The sequence below is a fragment of the Lithobates pipiens genome, unplaced genomic scaffold (assembly GCF_037356315.1).
Source record: "Lithobates pipiens isolate NorthernLeopardFrog02 unplaced genomic scaffold, aLitPip1_a1.2 Scaffold_10, whole genome shotgun sequence".
NCBI lineage: Eukaryota > Metazoa > Chordata > Amphibia > Anura > Ranidae > Lithobates > Lithobates pipiens.
Window position 1 is genome coordinate 29,034,876 of NW_027507686.1, and position 13,885 is coordinate 29,048,760.

Sequence of the window (13,885 nt, forward strand, 5' to 3'; positions counted from 1 at the left end):
TTAGTGTTAAGCCCCGTACACACGAGAGGACTTAAGTCCGACAGACTTCCGAAGGAGTTCCGTCGGAGTTCTGCTGGAATTCCGACGGAGTTCTGACAGACTTTTCGGCTGAGCGGACTTGGCCACACACGATCACACTAAACTCTGACGGATTCGAACGTGATGACGTACGACTGGATTCGAATAAGGAAGTTCATAGCCAGTAGCCAATAGCTGCCCTAGCGTCGGTTTTAGTCCGTCGGAGTAGCATACACATGAGCGAATTTTTCGAAGGGACCGGGTCCGGCGGAGTTCCTTCGGAAAAATTTGAAGCATGCTCCATATTCTAAAGTCCTTCGGACTTTGGCGAGTCAAAAGTCCGTTGCAGCCCACACACGATCGAATAGTCCGACGGACTCAGTCCGTCGGACTTTGGATGTTGAAAAGTCCGCTCGTGTGTACGCGGCAATAGGGATACTGTTGGGGTAAGGATTAGTGTTAGGATTACTGATAAGGTGAGGGTTAGTGTTAGGGTTTCTGTTGTGGTGTAGGTTAGGATGAGGGGGTACCATTAGGGTGAGAACTAGTATTAAGGTTAGGGTTACCATTAAGGTCCAGGTTGGTGTTAAGGTTACTATTAAAGTTTAGGGTAAAAAAATATCCAATAGGCGCTTAGACTCTGATGTGAGTTCGTACCGATTAGTGAGAGGACGAAAACATTCAAATATCTCACTGGCTCACAACAGACAAGGCTACCCTCCAGTGAGTACCCCAGCAGGTTACCAGAAAAAAAATATGCACTACTAATTTTAAAGCGAGCCAGACCAAAGAATAAAGGAGTCCAAGTTAATTTATTAGCTATATTTAAAAAGACAGCTAATGCATTTTGAGGATAAAGAAAAACTCCTTCATCAGGGGTTCAGTTAAAGCATTTGTTACCCTAAAAAAAAAGGATTCTGTCCCTTTAAAGCATGTTATGCAGAACAGTGCTTGTGTTGTGTAATTTGGCCCCCTGTATCACCTGAAATACCTGGCTGATTTTGCCTGGCTATACAACCCCCCCCCCCCCCCCGTAAACTGACCACGGTTAATCATGGCTGCTGAGCCCTGACAACGCGGTCAGCTTATGTGCCTTCATCATCTGCAGCCTGCTCTCTGCTCTCCTGTGTCTTCTGTGTCCTCCTCACCCTGCCTGTCAGATAGTCTGTGTGTGAGCCCCCCTCTCCCCTCCCCTTGTAGCACCGCTCTGAGCAGTGCAAACATTACTGTTCACAAGCACTGCCAGCCCCACTGGTAGTGGAACATGTAGTATATATCATGTGCCGTTTTTTCAACATTTATCTTCTAAATACCTTATACGTTCTTCCCCATCAGTGGTCACATGACCGCCGTTGCTCTCTCCCTCGGATGTATATAATACAGAGGGAGGTCACGTGACCGCCCGGCATGTGTCAGAGGGAGAGCTCAGCCCCTCCCTCCCTAGTACATACCCTGGAGAGGCAAGGCTCTCGTGACAGCTACAGTGCGGCCGGCTAGTTCTGGGATGCCGTCATATGGCACGGCAGTGTCCCCTGATCGTGTGGGTGGCGTGACCTGTGATAGCAGTGTTCGGAAGACACTTCTCTAAAAGGAACATGTACACTGATTATTAGTGTCCTGATTATTAGTGCAGTTCCAACAGTGCCTATCTGTGCCCACCAGTGCTACCTATCAGTGCCACCTCAACAGTGCCACCCACCAGTGCAGCCTTATCAGCGCACATCAGTGAAGAAGAAAAATTGCCTGTTTGCAAAGTTTTATAACAAACTACGTAAAGGTTTTTTTTTGTTTGTTTTTTTGGTATTAATTTGTTTATTTAACAAAAAAAAAAAAAACCCAGTGGTGATTAAATACCACCAAAAGGGAGTCCTATTTTTATGAAAAAAAAAAAAAACAATTCATATGGGTACAGTGTTTTATTACAGCGCAATTGTCATTCAAAGTGTGACAGTGCTGAAAGCTGAATATTGGCCTGGGCAGGAAGGGAGTAAAAGTGCCCAGTAGGCAATTGGTTAAGGGTAGAATTGGTGTTAAGGTTACCATTAAAATGGTTGTAAAGGCAGAAAGTTTTTTTATCGTAATGCATTCTATGCATTAATATAAAAAACCTTCTGTGTACAGCATCCCCCTTTTAGCCCCCCTAAAACTTACCTGAGCCCATCTTGATCCAACGATGCCACAGGAGAGTCTCGGCTGGCAGGGACACTCCCTCCTTATTGGTTGAGATGGCAGTGCAGCGCCATTCAAAGTCAGTGAACCAATGAGGAGAGAGAGGGGGTGGGGCCGGGCCGTGGCTCTGTGTGGCTGAATGTAAGTATAACACGTTTGTTATTTTTAAAGAAAACAGGTTCAGGTTACTTTTAAGGTGGGAATTACTGTTATAGTTACGGTTAAAGTAGAACATTTTGGATAGAGTGAGGGAGGGTTATAACCCCTGTCAGATTTTCTTTTGCCACCTGTGTCCCGTTGCAGAGATTTCCCTTCACTTCCTGTCTCATAGCCAAACAGGAAGTGAGTGGAAATCTCTGCAAATTAAGGGAATTCCTTGGGGACCCCCCAGGTCACCAGAATTAGTGTTCCCCTCTATTACTTTTCTGGCAACGACCCAAAATGTGGGATTTTCTTTTACTTTCACTTTTCAATGATAATGGTAAATAGGACAAACAGAGAGGATGAATCTCCCTAACTGAGGCACAGACAGCAATAAAAACTTGATGGCGGGGGTCTAATCCCGCTCCACTCCATCCAATAGAAAAAATAAAAAGCTTTGCCTATAGGCTCCTTTCACACTTGTGCGACTTGGGACTGCAAAGTCACACGGCAAGTCGTACCCTAATGATTTCCAATGAGCACCACTCATATCTGTGCTACTTCAAGTCGCACCGACTTCAAAGTAGTTCCTGTACTACTTTAGTTCGGCTTTGATGCAAGTTGAGGTCCATAGACCTCACGTTTACACAGGCATTCCCTGAAATCGCATCAAAATCGCGGCCGTGACTGTGCAGCAAAATCACGTGACTTTCAAGTCGCGGCAGTGTGAGGGCGGCCTTAGTTATACTTTAGACCCCTTTCACGCTGAGGCTGCATTCACACGACAGCGTTTTGTGAATGACAAAACGCGGAACTCGAATTTGAGATGCCATTCATTTGAATGACACCTCAAATCACGGTGCGGGACACATGTCGCCCCAGAGTAGCTACTTAACTACTTTTGGGAGACATGCGTCCCAAGATGTGGGTTTGGTGCGATTGCAGCATGTTTCGCGTGACAATCGCAGCAGAACCGCACCACGATTTGAGGTGTCATTTAAATAAATGGCATCTCAAATCCGAGTTTGGCGTTTTATCATTCACACCTCGGCGCTGTCAAATCCCGCGATTCAAAACGCTGTAGTGTGAAAGCAGCCTGAGGCAGTTTTCGAGCGCTTTAGCCTGTAAAACGCCTGAAAACTGCCTCTCATGCCTCCCAGTGTGAAAGCCAAAGTGCTTTCATACTGGGGTGGTGCGCTTGCAGGATGGGAAAAAGAGTCCTGCAAGCAGCATCTTTGGGGCGGTGTAGGAGCGGTGTATACACCGCTCCTACACTGCCCCTGCCCATTGGAATGAATAGGCAGCACTTCTGAAGCGCCGCAACACAGGGGTGGTTATTCTTCGGCCACTACCGGGGTTTAAAAGCACCCCGCTAGCGCTGTTTTGGGACCATTCACATTTATACAGCGATCAGTGCGATTAAAAATGCATTGATTACTGTGTAAATGGACCGACAGTAAAGGGGTTAACCCCTAGGTGGTGCTGTAGGGGTTAAGTGTGTCCTAGGGAGTGATTCTAACTGTGATAACTGTGGGGGGAGGGGCTGTGTGTGACACGACACTGATCACAGCTCCCGATCACAGTCATTAGGCAGAACGGGGAAATGCTTGTTTACATTAGTATTTTCCCATTCTTCCTCTCCGCGAGACGATTGCGGGTATGCCCGCGGACTTGATGACCCGCGGCCTGACTCACAGCAGGCACACACCTGCTATCCGGACCTCGCGAGATTACATACATTAACATGATTTCGCGCAGCGAAGCCAACCTGCTGCAGTAGAACTGTGGCGGCTGGTCAGCAAGCGGTTAATGTGAGGACCAGTGGCGTCGCTAGGGGGTGGACTTTAGGGCTATAGCCCCGAATCTAGGGCCCATAGCTCTGAGTCTCTGCAGGGGTCCCCAAGGGGAGGGAAGGCTCTCTGGTGATCCTGATTTTATGGGGGAGGCTCTCTGGGGACCCTGATTTAAAGGGGAGGCTCTCTGGGGACCCTGATGTAAAGGGGGCTCTCTGGGAACCCTGATGTAAGTGTGGCTCTCTGGGGACCCTGATGTAAGTGGGGGCTCTCTGGGGACCCTGGTTTAAGTGGGGGCTCTCTGGGGACCCTGGTGCAAAGGGGAGGCTCTCTGGGGACTCTGATGTAGGGGAGATCTCTGGGGACCCTGAAGCAAGGGGGATGCTTTCTAATGACTCTGATTTTAAGGGGGAGGCTCTCTTGGGACCCTGATTTAAAGGGAAGTCTCTCTGGGGACCCTAATGTAAGGGGGGCTCTCTGGGAACCCTGATGTAGGTGGGGTCTCTCTGGGGACCCTGGTGCAAAGGGGAGGCTCTCTGGGGACCCTGATGTAAGTGGGGGCTCTCTGGGGACCCTGGTGCAAAGGAGAGGCTCTCTCAGGGCTCTAATGTAGGGGGGCTCTCTGGGGACCCTGATGTAAGGGGGGGCTCTCTGGGGACATAAACAAACACACACACATATATTACTGTATATGACATGTGTATGCCCGCCCAAGCGTATGACTTTCTTTACTATGCTGCTATGGGCTCTAGCCCCAGAACTTTTGTAGACCTAGCAATGCCCCTGGTGAGGACTATGTTGATGTTGAGGTGAGAAATAAAGGGATGAAAAGAATAGATGATGCTGGCCATCCTCCAGCCAGGAAATGAGGGGGGGGGGGGGGCTCTGTCTGACTTGCTGCAGCTTCTAATGCACATTGTGAGAAGCTCACAGTGTGCAGTGAAATCAGAGTAAGCCATTTCAATCCAGGAGAGGAGCCGCTACAACTGTGCGAAGACTGAAGGGAAGGCCAGAGGTCAGATTTAATGGTTATTTATTGCACAGCCATAGAGTGTTTAGTACATAGAGTATATGTGGAGTCGCACTAGTCGCAGGACGGTAAGTTGTGTCTGAGCACCTGCAGCTGTCACAATGAAGGAATTCCTCTGCTTGACCCAGTTCCCTTCCTAATCCATTAAAGCCTGTTGTGTTCACCTGTCCGCCCTCTCTGATCACCTTGATGCGCAGTCAGTGCCGTCGTCTTCCTTTTCAGACTCTCAGATGTGACGGAGCGTACGGGGGAATCGCTTTGTGCTGCCGCCCACCTGCCATGTGTGTGCAGCGCTGGGCTCCAGCGATTCATCACCTGTGTGATCGCAGTGGCTCTATGAGAAGTGGGGGGGAGGGGGAGGTGCAACGACACCCATTAAAAGCCAGACAGATCATGTGCCAATAAAAAAAAGAGAGAGCGGTGCGGAGTGATGCTTTGCACACTAAAAAAGGAGATTATGGAGAGAGACGAGACAGAAAAAGTGATCAGACATTACCGGAGTCTGACATGTTGTTGGAAGGAATGATAATTCTCATGTGATGCAAGGTAATGACAGAGCTTTCTGCTTCTGTGGGGCATCGAGGACACAATATGATTCCATCTGGCTGTGATCTCACGTCACTTAGCAGTTCAAGTTCCAGTTGGAACATTGACTGCGGCTTTGAAATCGTGCGACTTCATCTGAAATGGTATGATTTCAAAGCCGCTCAATGTCAGTGCGACTTGGAAGACATCTGTGCGGCTTCATGAACAGATGTCTACGCAAGTCGCACCCGAAATCACCAAACGTCGTGCAGGAACTATTTTTTTTTGGAATGGACGGGGCACTGCAAAGTCGGCGTTGCACCCATTTGAACAGTGCTGTTGGCGGCAATAAGGTGCCTGTCAAAACGCATGACAAATCGCTCCAATGTGAGCGAGAGCTGAATGTCCTCTCATCAGCTATCAGGGAAATAGTGAGCACACATCTAATGGTTAAAGCAGAACTCCAGCCAGACATCTTATATTGTCTATAGGTTTCAGGCAGTTACTTTAGGGTCAGAGTTAATGTTGGGGTTACCATTAAGGTGAGGATTAGTGTTAGAATTATTATTAAGGTGAAGGTTAGGGTTACCAGCCTGGTTAGCGTTAGGGTTCCTGGGAAGGTGAGGATTGGCATTAGAATTATGGTTAGGATAGGTTAATGTTAGGATTAATATTAAGTTAGTATTACTGTTGAGGACGCGTACACACGCGGGGACTGTTCGCTCAGCTTTGTCCGCTGAACAGTGTTTCGGCGGACAGTCCGCTCGTGTGTGGGCTTCAGCGGACAGTTTCAGCGGACAGTCTGACGAACAAAGTTTTTCGGAAATTCCGAAAAACTGTCCGCTGAAACTTGGTTTGAGCGGACAGTCCGCCCGTGTGTAGGCTTGTTCGTCAAACTAAGTCTCGCGCATGCTCATAAAGAATTTACACGCCGAAGGTTGCATTGCAGTGTATAGGACGTCGTTTTCTAGTCCCGTCGTACGTGCCGTTCACGTCATCGCGCACGGTTTCAGCAAACTGTTCGTTCGTCGTGTGTGGGCAAGTCCGTCCATGCTAATTTTGAGCGGACTGTCCGCTGAAACTGTTTGACGAACAAAGTTGAGCGAACAGTCCCCGCGTGTGTACGCGGCCTAAGACTCAGGTACGTTTTTTGCCGCGTACACACGGGCGGAGTGTATGGCCTACTTAGTCCGTCTAAACACATTTCAGCGGACAGTCCGCTCGTGTGTGGGCTTCAGCTGACTTTTTCAGCGTGCAGTCTGGCGTACTAAGTATTTCGGATTTTTCGAAATTCTGTCCGTCATACTTTGGTTTCAGCGGAAAATCCGCTCGTCAGTAGGCTAGTTCGACGGACTAAGAATGGCGCATGCTCAGAAAGGATTTACACGGTGGAAGGGTGCATTGCTGTGTATTGGACTTCCTATTTCTAGTCCCGTCGTACGTGCTGTACACGTCATCGCGCAAGCTTTCGACAGACTGTTTGTGCATCCGTGTGTGGTCAAGTCCGTTCATTCGAAAGTATGACGGACTGTCCGTCGGATTGTATGACGGACTAAGTAGGCCATACAGTCCGCCCGTGTGTACGTGGCTTTAGGGTTACCATTGAAGTAAGAATTACTCTAAGGCCGCGTACACACGGGCGGATTGTCTGCCCAACTAAGTTCGTCAGACAATCCGACAGACAGTCCCTCCAACTTTTGAATGAACAGACTTGGACGGACAAAATTACAGAAATTCCGAAAGACTTAGTCCGCCAGACTGTCCGCTGAAAAAGTCAGCTGAAGCCGCGTACACACGAGAGGATTGTCTGTCCAACTTAGTCCGCTGAAACGTGTTTCAGCGGACAATCCGCTCGTGTGTGGGCTTCAGCTGACTTTTTCAGCGGACAGTCTGGCGGACTAAGTCTTTCGGAATTTCCGTAATATTGTCCGTCCAAACTTGGTTTCAGCGGACAGTCCGCTCGTGAGTAGGCTAGTTCGACGGACTAAGTATGGCGCATGCTCAGAAAGGATTTACACGGCCGAAGGTTGCATTGCAGTGTATTGGACGTCGAATTTCTAGTCCCGTCGTACGTGCCGTACACGTCATCGCGCAAGCTTTCGGCGGACTGTCTGTTCATCGTGTGTGGTCAAGTCCGTTCATTCGAAAGTAGGACGGACTGTCTGTCGGATTGTCTGACGAACTTAGTTGGCCAGACAATCCGCCCGTGTGTACGCAGCCTTAGGGTTACCATTAAGATTCTTGTTACTGTTGGGGTACCATTAAGGTGAGAATCGATGTTAGGGTTACCATTAAGGTTCAGGTTAAGCTGAATGTTCGTATTACCACTACTGTTAAGATTACAGTTAGTGTGGATGCTGCTGTCATGGTGAGCTTTAGTGTTAGGATTTCTGATAAGGAGAAGGTTAATGAGCAAATTACTGGTAAGGTGAAGGTTAACCTTAAGGATTCATGGTAAGGTGAAGGTTAGTGTTAGGCTTACTGGTAAGCAGAAAGGTAGTGTTAGGATTACTGATAAGGAGAAGGTTAGTGTTAGAATTACTGGTAAGGTGAAGGTTAACCTAAGGATTATTGGTAAGGAGAAGGTTAGTGTTAGAATTATTGGTAAAGTGAAGGTTAGTGTTAGGGTTACTGGTAAGGAGAAAGGTGATGTTAGGATAACTGGTAAGGTAAAGGTTAGTGTTCGAATTACTGGTAAGGTGAAGGTTCATGTTAGGATTCATGGTAAGGTGAAGTTTAGTGTTTGGATTACTGGGAAGGTAAAGATTAGTGTTAGGATTATTGGTAAGGAGAAGGTTAGTGCTAGGATTACTGCGAAGGTAAAGGTTAGTGTTAGGATTATTGGTAAAGCGAAGGTCGGTGTTAGGATTACTGGGAATGTAAAGGTTAGTGTTAGGATTTTTGGTAAGGAGAAGTGTATTGTGACATCATAGAGTCCCTGCTGTTAGTATACAATGTCCCAATGCTTGTGTGGGTGGAGGAATCCATTTATTCTTTCATTCTGCTCTCTGGCTGATCAAAAAACAAAAAGCGAGTCATCTATGGCCAGTTTTAGGGTTCCTGACAAGATCAGGGTTGGAAATAGGATTGAACAACACACTCCTGCACTAGAGTCAGCTGACTGTGTAGTGTCACAGGTGCCTGATGGAATCGTGGAAAATCTCATAGATGCCTTGCTGCCCTCTAGGACTGGGGTGATCCTGACAGTGCTGTGAGAATGGAAAAAGAAAAGAAGGACGCACTGCCAGCAGTGGCTCCGGTGTTCCCTCCTCCAACGGCTTCCGCCCTATGTCTCCACTGCCTTTCTCCTAAGCGCTAGGCATCCAATAGGATCGCCTGACGTTTTGGGCAATCTGGAAACAGGTCTCACGACCCGATTCCTGATTGGCGGGGAGGAGATTTAGTGCTTCCAGCTGTCACCACGTGCTTCAATAAATCAGCCCCCCCCCCCCACATTGGAATCCATGGTCCGGAACCCTATATGTAGTTTAGGGGGCCCAGATGCATGGATAGGAGGGGCTGCGCCTGTGTGCCCCTAAAGGTCAGGCCACCACTGGTTAGTATTAAGGTTAGGGTTAGGGTTAGCATTGAGCTGCATTAAGTGTTAGGTTTACTATTACAGTGAGGTTATTGTTACCAGCAAGGTGAATATAGGATTGGCATCAGGATAATGGTTAAGGTAAAAGCTTGTGTTAGGATTACTGTTAGGGCATTGTTAAAAAGGACGTTAGCGTCAGGGTTGCTGTTAAGGTGAAGGTTAGTTTTAGGAATAATGTTAGGGTGAAGGTTAGTTTTAGGAATAATGTTAGGGTGAAGGTTAGTGTAACGGTTAATATTGAGGTGCAACTGAGGAATACCATTAAGATAACGGTTAATGTTAAGGTCACCATTAATTTGCAGCAGGTATGTGTTAGGATTACCATTAAGATAAGTAAGGGAGGGTTTTAACCTCCTTCAGTTTTTGTTTTGACATCTGTGTCCCATCGGGGAGATTTCCCTTCACTTCCTATCCCATTGCCACAACAGGAAGTGAGTGGAAATCCTGGAAAATTAAAGGAATCTCTTGAAAGATTTCCCCTCTAGTACTGTTCTAAGGACAACCCAAAATTTGGAATTTTCTTTTACTTTCACTTTCAATTTTTTCAGGAATTAAAGTTTAATTTTAATTTTATAATCATTATTAGGAAGGGAAGATCCTCACCATACCAACATCCAAAATATGTATATAAGAATTGAGAAACTCAAAAAATTGGTCGACTTTGTGGGCACATAATGAGAGGAAAGATCATTAAAAAAAAGTATAAATTTTATTACAATATGATTAAAAAACATATAAAGACATACAAACAACACCCTGTATAGACACAGTTACCAGTTACCCAATAGTGCAGTTACAGAGGGCTGAATCAGAAGTATAAAGATTGACTTTGTAATATGTCCAATAAAGAGAATTGATCCAGTAACGCCTCCGAAAACTTGACACGTTTCACTGAATTATTAGCTTCCTCAGGACAAATACGGGGTAGGTGCTGGTAAATCTGTGGTTCAGGGTATAGGGACACCTCACAACACTAAATAGACATCCAAGAAGACAAAGTTTCAAATCTCATATATATGAATACGAAAACAATATATATATATATATATATATATATATATATATATATATATACAAGTCATGTGGTCTATAATAGACACAATTGATGTGTAGCAGGTATCTGAGTTTGACATGTAAAAATATCAAAGTGTAAACAAGAGAGGTAAATTGGAATCTGCTCTGCAAGGTTGCACACAGAGAAGAAAGCTGTATACACCGGAGCAGCTTCCAAGGGGGTTTAAACTCTTCCTTGGAAGCAGGGGGTGAAAAATGTGGTGTATTGAAGGATGCATTGGTGCAAAGTAATATGTAATGGGGGATCCAGGGGTGCAAAATTTAGGGTAATGGATGCAGGGGCTGCAGCATGTGGGGTAATGTGTGATGCAGGGGCTGCAGAATGTTGGATAATGTGGGATGCAGGGGCTACAGAATGCTGGATAATGTGGGATGCAGGAATGCAGAATGTAGGGTCAAGGGGGGTGCAGAATGTGGGGTAATGTGGGATGCAAGGGGTACAGAATGTGGTGTAATGTGTGATTCAGGGGGTGCAGAATGTGGGGTAATGTGGTGTGTAGAATGTGGGGTAACATGGAATCCAAGGGGTACAGAATGTGGGGCAATGTGGTGTGTAGAATGTGGAGTAACATGGAATCCAAGGGGTACAGAATAATGGGTAATGGGGGTGCTGGAGGTGGAAAATGTGGGGTATTTGGGGATCCAGAGGATGCAGAATGTGTGGTAATGGGGGATGCAGGGGTGCAAAATGTGGGGTAATGGGTGATCCAAGGTGTGCGGAAAGTAGGGTGATGCAGGAGGCAAGGGGTGCAGAATGTGGGGTAATGTGGGAGACAGGGGGTGCAGATTGTGGAGTAATAGGGGGTGCAGAATAAGGAGTATTGGGAGATATAGGGGATACAGAGTGTGGAGTAATGGGGATGCAGGATGTGAGGTAATGGGGGATTCAGGGGGTACAGAGTGTGGGCTATTAGGGGATGTAGAGTGTGGGTGCTGATAATTGGGGATGGTGGAGTGTGGAATGATGCAGTGTTGGGTAGTGGCGGGTACAGGAGGTGTAGAGTAAGGAGAAGGGGGTATGCAGGGGTTATGGAGAGCAGGATAGTGGGGACTGTGGGGTAGTGGGCAGGACTGAGATGTACCCGGGGGGGCCTGTCAGGCAGGCTGTACCCATGATTTCTTCTAGTGGCTATATATATATATATATATATATATATATATATATATATATATATATATATATATATATATATATATATATACTGTATATACACACATTTGTCGTGCATTATTGCCATGGCAGAGTCGGAGGCTTGGTATGAATCATGCTGAGGACAGCCTGGTTCCCTGTCCAGATGGCTCCTCTCTGCCATGGCACTCCATACAGCAGGCCCCGTCATTTATGGCGTCTGTCCATAGCTGTTACTCATTATGAGTCACTTTCCAGCATCTCGGAGCGAGAGCCACTTCTGTGCACTAAATGATGCTTCTAAGCATCTCTTGTCTCTCCTCTGCAAAATATGAGTCCGGAGGCAAATCCAGCTACCAAACGCCATGTGTAACGTGCTGCGTATTATGGGACTGCAGCTCATCCTAGGAAGCATGCAATGGCACCGCCTGGGCCCACAGTGGCGTCATCCAAAAATAAAACCTGTTACTCTTATAATAGTATTAAACATTTGGGGTTGGTGGGTCATCTAAATACCAAATCCCTCCAAATAATGAAGTCGATAACCTTGAAAGTATAAATACCGGTAATAAATAAATATATATGGCATTCTTCAGGAGCCAAGCAGAAAGATTGATCTAATAAAATATTATTTCAATCTTTTTTGTTTATATTAATATGTTTGTAAACTGCATAAAACATATGACAAGGTTCATTTTTCTGTATAGATTGTTATACAAAATTAAAATATAGAAATAATCTGTAAAATGATACAAATGTTCTACAAAATGATACAAAATTTCTACAAAATAAAACAAATGTTCTACAAAATTATATTATACAAATGTTCTACAAAATGATACAATTCTACAAAATATTATAGAAGTGTTTTACATAAAGATACAAATGTTAAACAAAAATATACTGTATTATACAAATGGTATACAATATTATAAAATGTTATACAAAGTCATATACAAATTTTCTACAAAATGATATTATAGTAATATAATACATAACAATACAAATGTTAAACAAAAATATATTATACAAAATGTTTTACAAAATTATACAAATGTTATTCAAATCTTATACAAAAATACACAAATTTTATACAAACATATATCATAGAAAGGTCCTGCATATTGCTATGAATGTTATAAAATTTTATTATTTTGCTATTTTGCCCTGACCAGTCTGTATAACAAAATGAACCCTTTTTTTATGTTCTCTTGTGATTTTAAAATGTATTTACTGTACATTAATAAAAATAATAATAATTCAAATATTTTTCTTTTCATATTTTAGTTTGTTAGATCTTTTTGTATGCTTGGCACCTATAAAGTCTGATATACTTTCAAAGGTTATTTACTTTGTTACCATAATGATGGCAATGTAGGGAGGTAGATCCCTTTTAGATTGTAAGCTCTAAGGAGCAGGGCTTTCTGCTTCCTCCTGAATTTAATTGTATTGTAACTGTATTGTCTGCCCTCATGTTGTAAAGTGCTGTGCAAAATGTTGGCACTATATAAATCCTGTATAATAATATTAATAAGAATGTGTGGAGACTATAATGATTATATATACCTGCAGAGACTAAGATCCCTGGTGGGTAGACATTCAGCTGGTTCACCATGAACCAGACAAATTTCTATCCATGTATGGGCAGGTTGGTTGTACAGAATTCAATCTACAGATCCACTTCTGCTCAACCAGCATGTCGGATTTTCCCACTCGATCAACACTGCAGGCTATAGCTGGCAGCACAGATCAGTGTATTCTGATGGAGGGGAAGTCTTCCCGCTGTCAGAATACAATACCTCAGCAGGGAGGATTTCCCCATCCACATCAAGTGTGGGAATTTGGGAATAGAGTCATTGATCAATCTATAGGTTGCTTTAGCGGGTCGTGGGAGAAGGTTCGTGGGACTTAAAGGGGAGAGCCAGCAGGGAAAAAAAATAATTTAAAGTCAGCAGCTACAAACACTTTTAATAAGCACACTTACCTGTCCAGGGTGCCCACGATGTCGGTCGCCCGAGGCCGACCATCCCTCGGCTCTCGGGTCCTGGTGCCACCATTCCGACTAAGGGAAACAGGCAGTGGAGCCTTGCAGCTTCACTGCCCATTTCCTACTGCGCATGCGCGACTCGCGCAGCGCTTTGTGAATGGGGCGCGCTGTGTTCTGGGACACACACAGTTCCCAGAACACACCGCGCCCCATTCACTAGAAGACGACGCGAGGAGGAGAAGACCAAAGATCACCACGGAATAGGAAGAGGCAGATTAGGACTATCTGCCTAGCAACAGGCATTTCTGGTAAGTAAAAAAAAAATATTTTTTTTTTCCTCCTATTTTTTAGGATTATTTTTAGGCAATTTTTTTTTTTTTTGAGTGACCCTCCACTTTAAGTTTCTTTATGGTTGGGTCAC

At 45.1% G+C, this 13,885-nt stretch overlaps 1 protein-coding gene across 1 annotated transcript in view; it reads left to right on the forward strand.

The window, feature by feature from the left end:
• JPH3 (junctophilin 3) overlaps positions 1–13,885 on the forward strand; it is a 162,359-nt gene that overhangs the window by 82,746 nt on the left and 65,728 nt on the right. The gene's annotated exons all lie outside the window — the stretch shown is intronic.